Source organism: Tasmannia lanceolata, unplaced genomic scaffold (assembly GCF_043159265.1).
Source record: "Tasmannia lanceolata isolate RefF3 unplaced genomic scaffold, GAP_Taslan_0.1 ptg000023l, whole genome shotgun sequence".
Taxonomy (NCBI): Eukaryota; Viridiplantae; Streptophyta; class Magnoliopsida; order Canellales; family Winteraceae; genus Tasmannia; species Tasmannia lanceolata.
In genome coordinates this window covers 21,428,983-21,450,397 of record NW_027518700.1, presented here as the reverse complement: position 1 = coordinate 21,450,397, position 21,415 = coordinate 21,428,983, and positions in this window count along the sequence as shown.

Sequence of the window (21,415 nt, the reverse complement as noted above, 5' to 3'; positions counted from 1 at the left end):
AAGTCAAACACTCTCTTTTGCAACATGCAAAACGTGCATATTGTTCAAGATTTGTAAACACTGCCTGCAATTACAAAATTTTAGTAAGGGTAGCTTGATGGTCTAGAATTCTAATCTGGTTGTTCCATAAAAAAAAGTAATTTTGTGCATGGGCTTAGCAAAGAATGCATTGCCACCTACGACACTATCTCCATCCTTGTTTTTTATGCCAAGAGTAGAAACAACAGAATCGAAAACATCTAGCATTCCTGAAGTGGTGTGAATCCAGTTTTGGCTCAGAACCTCTAAGATCTTTGTGAAACAACCAATTACACCAAAAGCTTGGCATTATTTAATCTTTTATACTTGAACACTCCCCCTCACATGTGGCCCCTCTTTTTAGGGTTGGCCTACACATGGCACATGTGGCCCCTGTTTTGCGTTGCCCATTACATCCAATTTTTCATATCAAGGACGTTTGAATCCAAGCAATTTGCTCTGATACTATTTGAAACAACCAATTACTCCAAAAGTTTAAGCTTTTGGAGATGGCGTTATTTAATCTTTTATACTTTAGAATTTGTACATAGAAAAACTTCTACGGATTTTTAGCAATTTCTTCTGCTAGTTCAGAATTCTTAAACTTCCAGGCCTCACTGAAGTTGACATTTATAGGAATTCGATGAGTTCTGACTATGATCAGTTACCGGTAGTGCTACCAAATTGTATCTGGTGTGGACCCCGATCCTGAGGAGGCGGCAAGGAACGAGTCCCCGTCGGTCCTTTGGATCTCCACATGAAGGACAGCTCAACTAAGGAACTCTCAAAACGGTGCCACCCTCATAGCATAGCACGAGTGACGATATAAATGAGATACCTCTTGATCCAGAGACAAAAGCCTCTAAACCAAGACGTACCTAAATAACTCAAAGTCGTCATCCATGGATAGGCCATGGAACTAAAAACAAATGCTCTGTTTGTAATGGATCACCAGAAACAATTGGGTCTGTGCCTGATTATGAGTTGGGAAGGTCCGGAGAGCATCCAAGTCGCCCGACCGAACTCGGTCTCTTATGCCATTTATTTATTAACCTTGAAGAGTTTTGGGCTAAAATCATGTGAAATGGGAACGAATATCCCTGAGAAAATGTCTACCTAAATATGCATGTCCTAGGGAGGGGTGAAAGAAAATAAACATCCAAGTCCTAACTCATCACATCTAATCCTAACTCAAAACATCTAAAAAGACGGTAAACATACGCATGCATAGCTACAGCTAAACAGGTGATAAATGAACAAATATGATGATATATAATAAACTGGAAAAGCTGTAAAAGACTACAGCTAAGCATGTGATATAGTAATAAAGAAAACAGTAAAGAGCTATAACTAAACATGTGAATAGTAATAAGAAAAACGGTAAAAGAATAAGATCACTACATCTAAACATGTGAAAAGCAATTTTTAGTCGGCGATGTGAATCACCAACTGACCGAACAAAGGCGAGGACAGACTCCTAGCTAGGACAAACTCCTAACTCTAACACAAACACAAAACACCCAAAACACTCTATCTAGGACCAAACTCCTAACTCTAAGGGAAGATCTTTTCAAAAACAGGTTTATTACAAAAGGTTTAAAAGACTTTCAAAAGTTTTGTTTATAAAGTTTGACCGGACTTGGGAAAAAAATCCCAAGCTGCCTAAGTACCTCGTGGAAGAGGATCAAGCCAACGTAGTTCGGAAATGAACTCTCCTAGTATGATCAAAATCTTTTCACTTTTTCAAATGTTTCAATATTTTTAAGTTTTGAATTTCTAATATTTTTGAATTTTAAAATTATTTTCAACCAAACAAAATAGCACACTAGGGCCAAACCCTAAGGCTAGAAGGGGAAACCCCTAAACAAGTAAACAAGCTAAAAGTGAAATGATCCCAAAATGAGTAAACTAGTGTCCCAAGGAAAAATAAAAATGATCTAAGATCCCAAGCATGAAAAGGTCTAATAAGATTAAGCTAGTCTCTAATAAAGAGGAGTGACAACAACACTAAAGGACAAACTCCTAAACTACATACTCTAATAGGGGTGCTAATACGACATGGAATGTCTAACACTCTATAAAAGAGGTGCAAATAAGTCAAAGAATGACTAATAACTTTATGAGGGGGTGCAAATAAGTCAAAACATGCCTCCTGAATGAAAATGAAATAAACAAGGGTACTAGTGAGACTAGGCAAGTCTCCTAGACATAGATGTAGGCTCTAAGTATCCCTAACATTGCCCTTACAATGATAAATAGGGAATAAAGGCAACTATCAAACTAAGTTGGTCTTAAACTAATAGGGGGTATTCTATAAATGAGGCTAGGCAAGCCTCCTATGGGTGTGACAACCTATTTGAGACAATGTATGTCTCCTAAAAATAGGGCTCTAGATGACTCTTTCATTGCCCTTGCAATGATAGGGCTACAAATATTTATAAGTACCTAAAAGGCTAAGAAATTCCTACTTTAAGAAGAGGAAGGAAGATGGAAGGATGTACTACTATGACCTAGTGAGTCCCTCTAAAGATGGGCTTGGGTTAGCCTTCATCGCCCTTGCAATGACAGAGGGGATCTAATGTCTAAAGAAATATCTAAGAGGTTGGGCTAGTCTAATAAACAAATAGGGGAAATACTAAGCAAGACCCCTAAAGATGAATATGGTTTTTAACAAAATGTAGTTATTAATGAGCATAATCAATGATTTCAGTCAATCTCAATTATTAACTCGATACAGACAATCTATGAAATGAACAAGAAATGATTATCAAACCATAAGCTGATAAGATTGTCCAACCTTAGCTACATGCCAGTTACAAACTATGCATGAAATTAACAAATGATTATTATCATGTCATTACAAATGATTTATTCAACAGCAACTACATGCTCAGTACATGCCACTCATGAAACGAAATAAAAAATAAAATCCTTGGCTCTATTTCATTGCAGGCTGCATTCCCAAAATCATATGAATTTAATAATCCCCACTAATTATGACCCATATTATTTAGCCTCTATCGAACATTACTCAGGGCATAATACTACACATTAAATTTTCAAAGTAATATTATAGACACCCCCATTTTGCTATGCTTTAAAAAGTAAAAGATTTGGTAGTTTTATCAAGTCTTGAGTCGGTCTTCCGCATTAGATTAGGTATTCATGCATTTTAGGGTGAATTTCACCTCATTTTAGGAGTTTTGAAGTTGATTCGCAATCCTAAAGGTCTCTAGGGGGTTCCATTGGTCTCCGGAAAATGAAAATTCAATCAAATAAGAAAACCTGGTATTTTTGAATTTTTTCAGGGTTTTCCCCATTTTTGTATCTCAGGGGTATTTTGGTCATTTCCGGTATGTCACATTTGATCCCCGGTGTATGTCTAAGAAATCGTGGGTCATTTCATGAATTTTAGGAAACCTGCTATTTTGAAAATTTCTCAGGGTTTTCCCTATTTTCATCAATTTTTGCACCACAGGTGTATTTTGGTGTCCCATTTGCCCCCCCGAGTTGTGTCTGAGAAATCTTGAGTGATTCCATGAATTTTGAAAAACCTGTTAAATTTAGAACTACTCAGGGGTTTCACTTGATTTGGAAATTTTGTGAGACGAGGGCATTTTGGGCATTTTCAGGGGATTCCAAGTGATCCTGTTTGATATTACCCACCTAAAGGAGCCAACTCAAAAAGTTTCTATTTTTGAAGATCACCCTTGAAAACTTTCTACTTTTTTTAAACTTTCCTCTTTGAGGGTGGAGGGCATTTTGGTCGCTTTTGGGCTGAAAAGTTATTTTTTTCTAAAGAAAGTGGTTCAACCATGGGTTAGGGGTGCGCAAGTAAAAGCACATCGCGGCCCATTATTTGGACTTTTATGATCAACCCACAGAAATGATTTGAGGGGTGTAACCAATGCGCATTGCTGCCCATCAATTGGAGGACTTGGATCAGCCCATTGAATTGATGTAAGGTGGGTACAAACCAATTTAACATTGGGGCTACCAAACAAATGGGCAGTTCGAATCATTTTATAGAAATGGATTAGGGCACAACCAATTTACATTGTGGCTGAGCAAATCAATGGTTAAGATCATCATATGAAGATCATTTTTGGGCAGCCATCTATTTACAATGGGTCCCATCAAATAGGCAGTTCGAATCATCCTATGGAGTGGGGCATATCATTTTATGCAAGTGCAAATTTTAGTCACAATAGAGATTCGGCTAGAGCATGCATGGGACCTACTATGGTCAAAGGTTGAAAAAAAAGAAAAGAAAAGAAAGGGGGCACAACTAATTTGTATTGGGCCCATCAAATGGATGGCTGGGATTGGTTTATGGGGAATAAATTATAGGCATAGTTGTAGACACCCCCATTTTGGTACGCTTTAAAAAGCAAAAGATTCGGTAGTATCATCGAATTTTGAATCCGTATTCAGCATTAGATTAGGCATCCATGCATTTTAGGGTAGATTTCATTTCATTATGGGAGTTTTGAAGTTGATTCGCGATCCTGAAGGTCTCTAGGGGGTTCCTTTGGCCTCTGGAAGATGAAAGTTCAAGTTGCCAAGTAAATGAAAAAACCTGCTATTTTTAGAATTTTCAGGATTTCCCTCATTTTTGCCTATTTTGCACTGCAGGGGTATTTTGGTCATTCCCGATGTGTCTCGTTTGACCCCCGAGTTATATTTGAGAAATCTTGAGTGATTTTACAAATTTTGAAAAAGCTGCTATTTTTATAAACTCATGGGGCTTCCACATTTTCATCATCTTATGGATATTTCAATCATTTCTCATATGTCCAAAACAATCTCGAGGGTACGGCTGATGGATTATGAGTAATTTCGTAAGTTTTGGGAATCCTGCTAAATTTAGATCTCTCAAGATTTTCTCTTACTCTTACACTTCGGGGGTATTTTAGACATTTCCAAACATATCATATTTGGTCCCTAAGTTATGTCTGAGAAATCTTGAGTCCGTTCATAAATTTTCAAAAATCTGCTATTTTTAGAATTTCTCAAGGTTTTCCCTAGTCTCGCCAAATTCTAGCACCTCGAGGTAATTTGGTATTTTCCAGTGTATTTCTTTTGATCCCCGAAATATGTCTGAGAGATTATGAATGATTTTCTGAATTTTGGAAAACCTGTTAAATTTAGAATTTCTCAGGAGTTTCGCTTAATTTGGAAATTCTAAGTGTTGAGGGCATTTTGGGTATTTTCAGGAGATACCAAATGATTCTGTTTAATATTGCTCACCGAAAGGACCCAATTTTAAAAGTTTCTATTTTTGAAGTTTGACCACAAAGACTTTCCATTTTTAATTTTTTCCTTTAGGGGTGAACCAATCTGAGGGTATTTTGGTCGCATTTGGATGTCTAACAGTCAAGTAGGGGCATTTTGGTCCGAAAAGTTATTTCCCAAAAAAGATGGTCCAATCATGTGTGATGGATGCACCATAAATGTCAAATGGGTTGGGTCCATATATAGAATGTTGAATTTAGAAAGATTTTATTGATTTTTTACGGAAAAACCCGAAACCCGTGTGAAATGGCCCATTGGGCTAAAGCCCGCAAAGATGGAGCTCATGTGGGTTCACCTATATGGGTCAACCACCATGGTGGGCGGCCCACATGGTTGACCCACATGAGTTGAGCACCTAACCTTGATGATGTCACAATGGTGACATCATATGTGACATCATATTTGTTAAAAGAAAAATAAAATGAATAAAAAATGAAAAGAAGGAGAGAAGGAAAAGAGGAATGATTGCTTAAAAATGTTTTCTTCCAAAGAAGCAATGTGGAATGAGAATAACATGTCTTGATTGACAAGAAATTAAGATTGGAATCAAATCCAATTTGGAAACAAGAAAGAAAGAAAGCAAGAAGGGAAAATTGGAAACAAGCCAAAAAGGGAGCTCTCACATTGAAAATTACTATTTCTCTCTTAACCCTAACTTTTTTGTATAAAAATCAAAGCAAACAATCCAAAAAAGAAAAAAAAAATCCAAATTCGTCCATTTTCTCTCTCCTCCCAAGAAAAAATAATTTTTTTTCTTTTCTCTCTTGAAGTGTGTTCATATCTCTCAAGTGTTCTTCACAAAAGAAATTCTTGAATTCCTTTTTCTTCTTCAACAAATCACAGATCAAGGATATTTGGGGTGTTCTTTGGGTCTTCTTCATCATATAAAAGGGTGCGACAAAGCGTATACCTCGGATCTACGTACCCTAGAGACAATGAGCGCGATCAACGGTAGGATCTTTATCTTTGTAATATCAAAAGTAGAAAAGCATGCTAGGGTTTTACTTTTGGTAGATCAAATCAATGAATTTTTCCTTGAAATTTCAGTATGTTATAATATAGATTATAAGTTTTTTAGATCACCCAAAAATTTTCATATTTTTTGGAGTTTGTTTAATCAGATTATTAATTATTTTAAATTTCGGCTATTTTTAATAAATACCAAATTAGTTTAAAAATTGATGAAACTTTCTAGAATTAAAGCCTAATAATAAATGGAAGTTTCCATTGAAAAATATTTCAAAAAAAAATATGGTTTTTACTGTTTTCTAATCGCTTCCCCGTTTTACGTGCCATAATTCTTTTTCTTATTAAATTAATATATTTTCACAATTTTTCTTTTCAAACCAGTAACTTTGGTTACTGGAATGTTAGAGAAATATTTTTAACTAATTTTGCAAATATTTGATAAGGTTTTACAATTTATTTTAATAAACGGGTTTTAACGCGTAGGAAACAAATTGATCTCTTATATTTAAAAACCAATTTTATGGGGGAGATTTAAGTTTTAAGTTTTGAAATTTTGATAATAAATTCTATAATCTATTATATATCTACTGGAATTTTTCATTTGATTTTAGGATACCATTAGGTTTGCTTTTTAAGTAATTCTTTGGTTTTATCTGATTTTTGTGTGAACTTAAATGGGCATCAAATCGTCATAAAAATTCATGAAAGTCATACAGTAGTCTAATCTCATGATTATCTTTATACTGTAAGAGTTTAAGTTGATATGAAATTGATATGCTATAGGTTACTGTGTTAATCTATAATCTGATTTGAATTTTGAAAAATCGGACATTGATATCTAATCTTAATGATAATTCATGCAAAATTTTCAGTAAGCTTTAATCATCTATATCTTTATTCTGTAAAATTTTGGAGTAATTTAAAGTGATATGATATAGGTTACTGTGTTAATCCATAATCTGATTTGGATTTTGAAAAAATCAGAAATTAATAGCAACTTAATATAAAAATCTATGAAAGTTTTCCAGTAAGCTATATTCATTCCTATCTTGTTACTGTAGAAATTTTAATTTATTTCGAATTTGTTTGCAATGAGTTCATTTGTAAAATCATTCATGTGATCTGAAATTGATAAAATCTATTAAAAATTGAAATTAACCAAAATCATTATGAAAACTTCCATGGAACCTTAAATTTCTGTCACGTATTCATTCCTTAAATTTCTGTCACGTATTCATTCCTTAAGCCATGCTAGGATAATTTAGATGCCGAGATCGCATCCATAATCGTATCCCAATTGCAATTGATCCTTGACAATTTGAGTATTTAAATTATAGCATGTTATGGCTCCGAGGTCTACTGTCCACAGAAATCCTGAGAAATATGCCAGGCAATAAGGTGCTATAACTTAAGTATTAAATTGCGCAAGGGAAGAGCGCACGATTCCCTTCCATGGATGCGATTCAAGGCTGAAGGTTGCGAACCATAGAGCCTTTGGTATTCCTTAGATGTTTAGGAACTGAAAATCCCTGAAATCTGAAAATTATTAACTTCAACAACTTGAATCAACTTAAAATTCTCCTAGGACTTCATCTAAGATACTATATGATCCTATCTAAGTGCAAGTTGTCCCTTAGACTACTACAGGTTAACCTACGTCCTAGGTAACTAGGCTTGTCCTATGAGAAAAGAGGGTAACTAGTGTAACTAGATCTATGGCACGGTTGCTATCCATAGCAAACGCCCGTGATGAGGCTAGACTCCTAACTCTAGGACTCCCTAAAACTTAGGACACAACATGACACAAGTGTGGCATAAGTAGCTTAGCTTAGGTGCACCGAACTACGTCGACTCTGATCCCAGTGAGGCTTGGGTCCGTAGGCACCTTGGATGCTTGATGGCATACCAATCACGAGTCGGCTCCACACATAAGTGGGGTTTTGTACATTAATCCTTAAATTAAAAGTAATTAAATCACTTAGAACTTTCCATGAAATTAGAAGTTTAGGAGAACTTTCACTTAGATTGAATTCAAACAAATTAAGAAAATCAAGATACACATTTAGGAATTACACTAAAATTAGATCTTAGGATGCATGTCACATAGTTTGCACATTAATATAGAGTTAAATGAGCCATTTAAAAGAAATTCGAAAGAGTTAACTTTTGGAATTGAAGACCGATTATCGGGCAGGAATGGTGCATATTGTGGTAACTCCCCATACCTTTCATTCTCGTAACCAGGTAACGAGTCTAGATTTCTGGTCAATTATGGGTCCTAGTTTCCTCATCTAGGCGGCGACTCTGTCACTCTCTTTTGCATGGAATTTGGATTGCCTTAGTGATCCCAAGTTCACGGAAAAGATGAATTAAATCACATCTTGCTAGGCTCAACGGCTTACCCCTGCCCTTATGGGTACTGGGTTGCACGTTTGTTTGCACCCTATGGCTTGGTTGCTGCCTGCTTGGTTGGGTAATTAAAATAATTAATAAAAAGCACACCCCATTCGCGTGGATACGAGAGACCAAGAGAGAGCGTGGCGGCATGCGCCCCACCCCTCTCGCGTGATCGGGTCCCACAATAGTCTAATTTACATTGTAGTCCAACAATTGGACGATTGGGGTCAATCTGAGATGGAGTGTCGGCTAAATAGGGGCATTCAATAACAAATGGTGGGGATGGTTCAAACAATGGGTGGATTTTCAGTAAGAATTGGCGACATTTTATATTTGGCAATACTGGTTTCCACATGGTGCAAAAAACTTCTAAAGAGTTGGACGTGCATGACTTTTTATGGCAACCAGCCATATTCCTAAATTTGGCCACGTCCAACAATTCTTGGCTACCTATTGTTTTACCAAACATGCCCACATCACTTTAGTTGTAAACGTTTTGGGGCAATACATGCTAATTTAATCCCACCTTCGATTTGCTATTATTACTACTTTTGCTATTATATGCATTTTTTTTCCCAAAAGGGCAGCTATATCCACGTTGGAGATTTTTAAGCCATAATGAGAATTGTTCAATGCATGCAAGGTGGGACCCACTTGGAATTGCACCGTTCTGTTTTGTTACAGTAGCTATTCTCATGTTTTTTACCTGGAAATAATAACTTCTATTTGAGTGTTGTATACATATGCAATAGCAAGTGGGACCCAATTGCTAATTTGTCCTCACTTGCTTGCATATTAAGTATAATATTGATGTGGGACCGACCAAGGAAGAGAAAGAAAGTTGCCAAAATTTCCACCCAATTTTCAACATAAAAAAGATTGTTTAAATTACAAGGAAAGTGTTTTTTATGTTGGTAACATACTTAAAAGAGATGATGATTGTGGCTATATAAACAAGATTTTTTCAGGCATGCCCAATTTGACCTTCCCGGTTGCCTGGTGAATTGGTTTTCTATATGTCAGAAAAGGGCAAGTGGGGAGAGACCAAGGAAAGGCACCTCTTATATTCACATAGGGACGTCCATCTTTTGGAGAGTCTCTCAATCTTCCTCCAAATTATACTACCTCCCCACTCTCTCTCACTCTCTTTTTACTCTCATCTTCTTCATTCAATTGATATTGGCAGCCTTTTTACCCTTGGTAAATTGAAACCCTCTCTCCTCTCTCTTCAAGTTCTTGGATTCCAAGAACTTTTTAAAGTGGGTGTCATCTAACAACTTAATTTTTCCAACTTACTCTCGAAATTTCGACATCAAATTGCACCCTCGGATCATCGTACTCTCGACTTTATATCAAAGCGTCATCAAAGGGGTTTTCTCTAATGTTTATAAGGGTGTGACAAAGCGAATATCCCTGAATTACACACCTTAGAGACAAGGATTCGTGATCAACGGTAGGTGTTTTTTCACTTTTCAATTTTTGGTTTAGAAATCATGTTTAGGATTTTATTTTTTTTAGGGTTTGATTTTAGAATATGGTCTAAACGGATGAATTTTTCGATGAAATTTTAATATTTTGTAATATGAATCATAATATCGTTAATTTTAAGATTTCACAGGAAATTTAATTTTTCTCCATTAAATATTAATTTTCTTTTATTTTTTTATTCAATATGGATTCGAATTGGGTTTTCAAAGCAAGTGTTTGAAAACATGGCATTTTCTAAGATTTATATTTTCTAAGATTAAAGTAAATTCTAAAACCACTGGAAAACATAATTTTCACCCGTGGTTGGCTCGTTTTATTTTTCGAACGGTAATCCAGAAAAGGGTTATTTCTCGACGAATAAAATCGAAAATGTATCAAATTAAGTCCAAACTTAATAAAATTTTGTTTCCAGTACGATTTTGATATTTTCAGATTACCCAAAAAATTTCAGAGTTTTTGGTATTTATTTGACTCAAATTTAAATTATTCTGAAATTGGATTATTTTTAATAAATATCAAATAGTTTTGAAAACTCATGAAACTTTTCAGATCTTAAGTTTAGACATATTTTGAATTTTTTGTGAAATAAAATTTTGAAAATTTTGTTTTCTTTATTGTTTTCTAATCAAAGCTTCATTTTGCGTACCGTAATTATTTTTCGTCCTAAAATTACTAAATTTTAGAATTTTTATTTACAAACCACTAAAATATGTTACTGGTATGTCATAAAAACATTTTCATGGATTTTTGTAATGTTTTGATAAGATTTTTAAATTTTTTTATAATAAAACGGGTTTGGATTTCAAGAAAACGATTGACCTCTTTCTTTAAAAATTGAGTTTCGGCAGAAATATTAACTTTTAGTTTTGAAATTTGGATAGAAAATATTATGATTTATAGTCAGTATATCTTAATTTTTTCATAATTTTAGTATTCCATTATACATGTTTATTTATTTATTCTTCCGAAATAACCATAATTTTTTAAATCTAGAATACATAGAAAATCCTAATATTATCAGATAAAATTTTTACAGTATGCTTTATTCATAATCACCATATCACTGTAAAAGTTTGGTTTAAAATGAAATTCATTTGCTATAATTTTCTTTGGAATGTCATGAATCTGGTTCGATTTTGGAAAAATCACTAAAAATCGATTGTAATCTCTTAAATCATGAAAAATTCAATAAAGCCATAATTTTACAGACTACATCATATCCCAAAGTTAATGAAATAGAAAACTTAGGTTTCTATAGGTTGGTTTGTAATATCATCATTCTGGTCTGATTCTATAATAAATTCACTTAAAAATCAAATTAATGCAAAACCTCATGAAAATTTCCAGAAAACTCTAATTTTCCAGCATGTACTAAATTCTTAAGCCACTTAAACAGAAACCCTAAAAGTCACATACTTCATTTGTAAAATTGCTATCTTAGGTTAGTTTACTTACAAGGCTTGAATTCATGATCATTTACTTTTTGCGATCAATCCTGGATAGTTTAGCGTCTAAATTATAATATATTATTGGTTCAGAGGTATTTATCCACGGAAATCCTGAGAACATACTAGGCAATAATATATCATAACTTATATGTTAAATTGTTCAAGGGTGAAAAGCACAATTTCCTTTGGTGAATGCATGAGATTGGTCAACCCCTTAGAGCCTTATGTATTAGATGTTAAGACTTTTTAAAAGAATTGAAAATTATTTACTTAATGAATTTGGGTTGGGCAAACCCAAGTTCAAGTTAATCTTGGAACCGTTGGATTGCGGTCCCACCTCGTATTAACCCTTAAAGCCCATTTAGGAATACTTATGTCACGTTGTGTTCTAGGTCTTAGGATGTCCAAGAGTTAGGAGTCCAGCCTCATGACGGCCGGTTGCTACTATTAGCAATTGACCTTTAGACCAGTTTCACTAGTTAACCTCTTTTCCCTATAGGACAAGCCTAGTTAACCTATGATATAGGGCCCACCTGCATTAGTTTAGGGAATGTCTTGCACCTAGATAGGACCATATAGTATCTTAAATAAAGTCCTTAGATAATAAAATCTACTCAACTTGAATTAAATAATCTCTCTTAAACTGTTGAAACAGTCCTTCCAGTCTAGATCGGTGTCCTAGATGTCTTAGGCATGTAGCTTAGTTTAGGCCACCGAACTACGTTGACTCTGATCCTAGTGAGGCTTGAGTACGTAGGCAGCTTGGATGCTGGGATGGCATTCCATGCACGAATCGGCCCTACACACTTCAGTAGGATTTTTAGGGTTTTATTTTGTTTATTTCTTTATCATTTTTCAAACCTTAAATTAACTTCATTAAATCACTTGGGATTTTTCATGAAATTAGATTCTAAGAGAACTTTCACATAGATGGAATCAAACCAATTTAAGAGAATCAAAAGATGCATCTAGGAACCACATCAAGATTAGATTTTTAAGGTACATGTCACATAGATCACACCAAAACAGTTTAAATGAGCCTTTTAAAAGAGATTTAAATGAGTTAACCTTTGGAATTGAAGACCGGATTATCGGGCAAGAATGGTGCATATGGTGGTAATCTGCCATACCTTCCATTCTCATAATCAAGTAAAGAATCTAGACTTCTGAGACCGTAGATCATTGCAGTGTCACTTATGGGTCTTAGGTCTCTTACCTAGGTGGCGACTCTGATCATTCTCTTTTGCGTGAAATTTGGATTGCTTTAGTGATCCCAAGTTTACGAAAAAGATGATTTATATTAATAATAAAAAGCACACGCCATTCGCGTGGGTACGAGAGAACAAGAGAAGGAGGCAGGTCGCGCCCCCCTCGTGGGATCGGGTCCCACAAATACCTTGTTTAATTTTCCAAAAAAAATTGGGATCATTCAACAAGACACAACAGTGATGTCATTAACTGTTCAATATATCTGGTTTACTACTCGAACATGTTTAACATAACAGGAATATTATCATAATGTCTACCTTATACCCATATACTTGACACACTTGTTCAATCTGAACGAACACGGTGATGAGATATACATATCAAATGTGGTAAGAACATGTAAAATATAACCTTAAACATGATCAAACAAAATCCTAACTTGAGATTTCAAAACATAAGACATCATCAAGTATTGGCTGATAACTATGCTGCATTATTTTCATACCTAGACATGCCCATCTCTGCATACAATCCCAATTCTTATTCTAATGAACAACAAGTTATACCAAAGCATGGAACTGTATATATGTTGCAATCCAAAACTGATTGGATAGCTAACTCAACTTGTACCAGCTGGTGGTGTAAAATTTTAAAAGAAAACTGAACTTTATAGCTGTAGTGCTAGCATTTTTAAAGGAAAACTAAACTTGTACCAGCTGGTGGTGCAAATATAACTACTACTCATGAACATCATCTCAAACATATTATTATTAAGCTCAACAACAATACTGATAAGATAATCCTAATTCAGTTTTTTTGAAAACAGTGCTGGAAATCTGAACTTTCGTATTTTGGGGGTACTTAAGCCCAGAATTAGCTGGAGATACCAACTAGAAGGTTGTAGATATTTTTTAATATATATGAATACATATAAATTTTGTTAAATTTGGATAAGAATTGAGTGTGTTATACTCATTTCAAGTTTCTATTGAAAAGTGGGTTCAAATGGGTGGTTTCTTGTTTTCCGGCAACATCCAGCTGGAATTGGCCAGAGCTCCGAACATAAAAGTTTTAGGGGATGTTTTTAAAAACAATTTTTATGTTTTATACAACTCCCAATTCTAAGTGTATAAAGAGACACACTCATTGTTTGTAGATAAATTTACTGCATAATCCTTTGGGCATATGAGCTAACCATCAAACACACCATTACAAAATATAGTAGCAAGCCTCCACCCCATAATGTTGTTTCTAAAGAAAGCACTACTACCTTAACTATACTTCTACACATAATCATCTATCCTAATTGTTCACTAAAACCACCATAATATTCCTAAAAAAAATTGTGATTACTGCTACCTAACAAATGATCATAGCATGGTCCATCAAATGATCAGACCTTGAAATTATTATGATACACATCACAAGTTACATTACATATCACTCCAAGAAAAGTGAGTTCTACCTTTCACAACCTAAGGTCAAATAAAGCTATTGATCCTGTTACCATTTGAACTAAATACACCACACAATGCCTACTATACTCTTATAGGATACAATCTACTATACAAATGCTAAAAATAATAAGCTTCTTTACAAATAATATACAATGAGATACGTCCTTTTGACACCTACAACTAAACTATGAAATACCTAATCAAATAAGCAATCTCATCCATTCACAATGACTCAAAAAAATCAGACCTGCCCCAATCAGTATATTAGTTTTGAATTAAAGAAAGAGGAAAGACATTACCTGAGAAAAGCTCGATCGCCGGCATTTTGGAATTTTTGCACCTTAGCTGCTGCCCGGAGAAGAGTTTGAAATGAATAGACAGAGAAAAAATTATCAAAAGATTCAGTAAGATGGAAGCTGAAATTAGTGTAAGTGAATTGATCGAAAAGATGTAACATAATTTCGTTCAAAATGAGAATTTCTGAAAATAGATGAGATACAGTCCAAAAAGGACTTTGAAGCGAAAAATCAATTGAATGAAATCAGCAATGGTTGTGTCTATTCCTTTTCCTTCTTCCATTTATCTGAACTCATGAGAAAATTGCTGAAATTGCTTGGAATGATGGGAATTGCTGAAGGTTTTGAGCTACTTTTAGCTACAAGAACGCAACAATAAGGATGGAGATTTTATTGTGATGATGATAAGGAGCTAAGATTTTTGGAGTGAAATAGAAGAGGGTGCAATAAGGGATCAAAGTCTGTGAGAGTAGTAAAGGGTATGCTGAAAGCAATGGTGATGTAGGTGACGAAAAATGAGAGTTGAATTTGAACAAAACTTATTGAAAGAGAAGCAATGGTGGTAAATACACTACTGATGAAAGAATTGAATGGAAAATAGTAGCAGATGAACTACAGTTCAAACGCACAAGAGGAACTTAACTATATAAGATCAAAAAAATGGAATTTAGATGTGTAAGACCTTTGGAAAATGAATCATCATAAACAACAATGGATATCAAACATAATTCCATCCTCATTTGAATCTAGCAGAATGTGTGAACAAAGGCATCATTTCATCAAGACAAAATCAGCATTTATAAATAACACCAACCATTCACCAAGTTTTCCTCAACTTCTATACTATATGACTAATCATTTTGCACATGTAAATTACTACCTCATCACAAATCAACAAAGCAGAAGTTGTGATTTTCAAAATTAAAGAGTTAACACTTTTTTCTAACAACAACACTCAGTGCATCAATTAACAAAACAGAGTATTCAACATTTATCTTCTCTTTTATGAAATACTCATAACAAAAAGTGCTTCAATACATTAACCAATGAACATGTTATCAAATATTCAATCAACACCTAGGCCAAAGTATATCAAAGTTCCAAAGTACAAACAAAACAAAAAATAAAAAAATCTACAGTTTGTACTCTTAATTGAATAGTATGATAAAAAAAATCAAAGTTCTGTCTTAAGACAATTCAAAACTCTTTGTCCAACATTTAAAAATCAGCGAAAATCCATAGGTCTACTCTAAAAACTCAAGTTTCACCTCTGAAAGTCCTAGAATATAACAGTCTAAAACAAAACCCTTAGCAAACAGTTAAGTTAAAATCGAATGCTGCTCAAATTTACTCATACAACAACCAAAATTTTGTTATTATTCTAATTTCTTTAAAATCTGATCTCCCATGGAGAATAATATCATCATAAAAAAATAAAAATCAAGAGAGAATTTAAAGTAAACCTAAATAAGATCGTAGGACATCACCTGAATGTCTTTTACAACAGAGGATCAACTGCCCGAACTTGTTTTGTACGAATCAGAGCTTGCTTTGCACAGATTAATTTTTTTTATACAAATCTGAACTTGTAGTGCACCAATCTGAACTTGTTCTATACATATACAAATCTAAATTTGTATTGCAAAATCTGAGCTAAAGTAGATCGAGTCTACTGCTTGAAAGCTCTTAAATTTGTGCTGACTTCCTCTTTCTTCACAAATCTAAAGAATCGAGTTCTAAAAAATGCTTTAAATATGATCAAACTAACGGTAGAAATAGATTGGAGGCTTCTTTTGAGCTTAAAGAGAGATCGAGCTAGGGTTTAAAGATAAGTTAAAAATAGAAAAATCAAAAGATCTAATAGTTAGCAGAGCAAAGAACAAGGGTAGCAAGCATGCCATCCACAAGAAGATGATCAAAATCCAATCGAAGCCTTACCAGAGCTCGGCTGAAGTCTGGCCGGAGAAGATGATCGGAAAAATGTAAGAAAATGATTAGGGTCTGGGTTTTTCTCGTTCTCTCCCTCTCTCAAACGAAAATCATATCTCAAAATGAGAGCCTAAACACATATTTATAGATTTCTTTCATAATTTTTGGGCCCTTCTAATTGCTAGGACAAACCTCTTTTAATATATATTCACTTTATTTCGGATGAGCAAGGGTGGTCCGCAAGAAAAGTTTCAATGAAAAATAAAGAATAAATTCGTGCCTCTTTAAGTTACCCAGAGACAACCCTCTGTTGCAACACACTAACTGGACTACCCCTAAATTGGATAAACCACCCCCCTTTTGCTACACTATTTTACACTACACTACCTACTACACTCGTTTGCTAGGCAAACCTCGACGGATTTCAACGAAATTTTAAAGGGACCTAATTGGGATCCTAACCTACCTTTGGGTAATATTTGGGACTCTAGAACACTCATTTAATGGGATTCTTATTCACACATACCTATTTAGGGTTCGGTCAAAATGGGGTGTCTACATCTGGTAATTAGTACTGAATTGGCATTCTATGAGACATTTTCTCAGACACCTTGCTATTGGGTGAAAAGGGGTGAATTCCATATTGTCACTCAGCATAATTCAAACAGTAACTCAAGGCTTGATGGAGATAAATAACATAGCTAATTGGGAGGCTAAAGGTATGTCCAATTGTTAGAGAATCAACTGACTGGATGTTAATTACAGGGTATGGATGAAGGTTGGGGTACAAATTGTGATTCTCAGCCATTGCCAGGATCTAACTTGCAAGAACGAGCAATTAGCCATTATTAGCAATCCCTCCTTCAAATTGAAATTCACGCGATACAAGAGCAGCAGTCAGTTGAGTGTTTTTAATGCCAATAGATGAATTCACTAGCCGATTGTGACTCTCGCCAGAGATGAAACAAAATTTCATGAGAACAATGAAATAATCAGGAAAGTATGTTAGTGATTCAAAACATGTAGGGGCCGTTTGGATACACGGATTTTAGAATCCTAGTTTTAGTTTGAAAACATTGTAAAAGAGGGACATGATTGATGATGCCGAAATCCCCTTAACACGATCTAGCGGCGATATAGTTGATCTTGTAAGCAACTTGCACTCACAGAAAGGATGTTAGTAGACCCGAAATTATGTTTCCGGATGATACTTCAATATTTAAGCTAGAAATCGATATCACATGAAAATTGAGAGGAAGGAGATGAAGTTTAGAAGTCTTACCAACGAGGGTGGATGGGAGAGAATGTGACTGAACTTGGTCTTCCCAAGCTGCCTACGTACCTCTTTGTTGAGGATCAAGTCTGACGCAGTTCCATTATGAATGTAAGGGTCCCTCTTAAAGAGAAAAGAGTCCGCGATGATTAGAATCTTACTATTTTAGGAGTCTTGCCTAATTGGTAGACTTCCCCGGGAGATAAGTTTACATCTATTTTTAATAGATATCTTAGTTCCCTGAACAAGCAAGTTACTTTTTTAATAAACTTCCCATAGATAGAAAGTTACCGCCTTAGGGTACGTTGCCTCTATGAGAGGCGGTTTCCTAGTTTGGACGTTACTATTTATTCAGAGAGAATAATACTTCACCATCTTTCCGTCTAAGACTCCTAAGTTGGTTTCTAAAGATTCAGAAGTGCCACGTGTCGCTAATCAGCTGTTAACCCCGATTTTACTCCCAACGTATTGCCCCCCACTTCCTTGAGCCATTTTTGGGTCGAGGAAGTAGTTTAGAGGTTTTTCCAATTCTGTCTGAGATTTATTCAGTACCAATAATTTATTGACTATTTTCCGTGGTAAATATTCTGACCTTCCATATTTGGTTGGTTTCACAAGATGAAACCAAGTCTCCTAAATACGGGCTCCATAGATTTTCTCATTTCTCAGTGCATGTCATGAAAAACCGTCACATCATTTTTAATATTCGAAACGGCGGTTTGTAATGACGTGACGGGAAGGAACCCCTTCATAATGGGCGCCGTATGTCGTTTTTGTGGCAAGTGAAATCGTGCCACATGTCAAGAAGGCGGAAATTGCCTTTTCACCTCCTTTCAAACTCTATTTAGAGGGGTTTTCCCTCTTCTTTTAGCCACCAAATCTTTTTGACAGTGATTCGTTCCTTTTTCTTTTCTTTCCTTCCACCTTTCTTCCCTTGTCTATTTTTTTCCATCGCCACAGCTCAAAACCAAGATTTAGATCTCTCCACCCCTGGGCTCTTCAGGGCCTAGCTTGTGGATATAGAGGCCATACCAAAAGTGGAGATTGTCCTCATGCCTCCACCGGAGCCGGTAGTAGAACCGGTGGCGAAGAGAAAAAGAAGGGCCTCCTTTGAGAAGGAAGTAGCACAAGAAGAAGAAGTGAAGGAATAAACCACTGCACCTCTTTCTCTCCCCCCACCGGTGCCCAAAAGGAAGCCGACAAAGGTTGCTCCTCCATCTCCTGCTCCGTCGGATGACTGCCTGCGGAATGTACCACTTAAAGGGGCTTCGATTGTTCGCCCGCAACTATCGACTCTCAACAAGACGCGCCAAGGATCGAAACCTGAAGTTTGCTGCCCAGTTTGTCAAACTGGTGGAGGAGCTATGCGACCTGGAGATGAAGGCGGCTCTCCTGGAAGAGAACGCGGCGCTACACGCCCGCCTTGCGAGTTTGTCCGGGGATGCCGATCCCTCGGAAATTCCTTCTGAGGTGAACCCTACCGAGTGATTTCCCTCGGTAGCCGCAAATTTTGATCTCGTTATCGAGGAGGCGGGACATTCTTTTTTGTGGCAGTGCGGGAGTTCAAGGGTCTTCATCAACGTTTTGCAGCTCACAATTCTTTTTTGTTTTGTCTTTTGTTTTCATAATTTTGGCTTCGAAGCCCTCTGCATGTAATTAGTTAACAGATCAATAGAACCTTTACTTTACTTGTATCTGCAACTTACGAAGTTTCTGTTTTATTTTACATCAATTTGAATGTATATTTTTTGAGTCATGTGCTTACATCATGGCCCAGGCACTCTAATCGGTAGGGATATGGGTAGATGCGAGAACTGGTACTCATTGAGGTGGTTCGTTGCCAATGCACAAAACACACTCAGAGATAATGTGGGACCCGATCCCGAGAGAGGGGTGGGGCGCGAGCCGCCACGCTCTCCCTTGGTCTCTCGTACCCACACGATTGGCGTGTGCATTTTAATATTGATTTTAATTCGTCTTTTATGTGAACTTGGGATCACTAAGGCAATCCGAATTCCACACAAAAGAGACTGACAGAGTCGCCACCTAGATGTGGGATCTAGGACCCATAATTAACCAGAAATCTAGATTCGCTACCTGGTTACAAGAATGGAAGGTATGGAGAGTTATCCACCACATGCATCATTCCTGCCCGATAATCGATCTTCGATTCCAAAAGCTAACTCTTTTAAATTTATTTTAAATGGCTCATTCAACTCTTTGTTAATGTGCGAACTATGTGACATGCATCATATGATCTAATTTCAATGTGAATCCTAAATGTGTATCTTGATTTATTAATTTGTCTGGATTCAATCTAAGTGAAAGTTCTCCTAAAATTCTAATTTCATGAAAAGTCCTAAGTGATTTAATTAAGAATTTACAAGAAAATTAATATACAAAACCCCACAATTTGTTGTGGAGCCGACTCGCGGTTGGTATGCCATCAGACATCCAAGCTGCCTACGTACCCAAGCCTCACTGGGATCAGAGTCGACATAGTTCGGTGCACCTAAGCTAAGCTACTTATGCCTAACTCAACTAAGACACCGACCTAGACGGGATTGACTGTTTCAACAGTTTTAGGAGAAGTTATTTAATTCAAATTGAGGATTTTATTATCCTAGGATTTCATCTAAGATTCTATATGATTCTTATCTAAATGCAAGTTGTTCCTTAGACTAATGCAGGTTAACCTACATCCTAGTTTACTAGGCTTGTCCTAGGGAAAGATTGGGTGACTAGTGTAACTAGACCTATGGAACGGTTGCTATACATAGCAAACGTCCGTGATGAGGCTGGACTCCTAACTCTAGGACTCCATAAAACCTAAGACTCCCTAAAACTTAGGACGCGACACGACACCAGTGTTCCTAAATTGGGCTCTAAGGGTTCTTACGACGGAAACCGTGATCCAACGGTTCCGAGAGACGCGAGACAAATCGATTTCAGTTCTTGAAGTTAATTAATTTCAGATTTCGAGGATTTTCGGTTTCTGGACATTTAAGGAATACCAATGGTTCTAGGGTTCACCAATTTCGGCCTTGAATGGCATCCAAGGGACAAAATCGTGCGCTCTTTCCTTGTGCAGTTTAATACTTAGGTTATAGCATCTTATTGCCTGGCATATCTCAGGATTTTCGTGGACAGTGAACCTCGGAGCCAACAACATGCTATAGCTTAAATATTCAAATTGTCAAAGATCGGTTGCAATTGGGATACGATTATGGATGCGCTGGCCATTTTTCCAGGGAAATCTAAAAATCCTAAAATTTCTGTTTCAATGGATTGAGGAGTGAATATGTGACAAAAATTTAAGGTTCTTTAGAAATAATGATTTTTAATTAATTTCGAATTTTCAATGGAATTTATCAATTTTAAACCGTATGAGTGATTTTACAAGTGAAATTGTTGCAAACGAATTTGAAATGATTTGAAATTTATGCAGCAATGAGATATGATAAAATATAGCTTTTTGAAAAAGTTTTGCAGATTTTTACAATAAGCTCATATTTAATTTTGATTTAACAATAATAAGACCAGATTGCAAAAATAACACAGAAACTACTAGAAATAGAAATCTAAATTTATTGAAATTTTTACAGTAACAAGATATAAGTAAAAAGAGCATGCTGG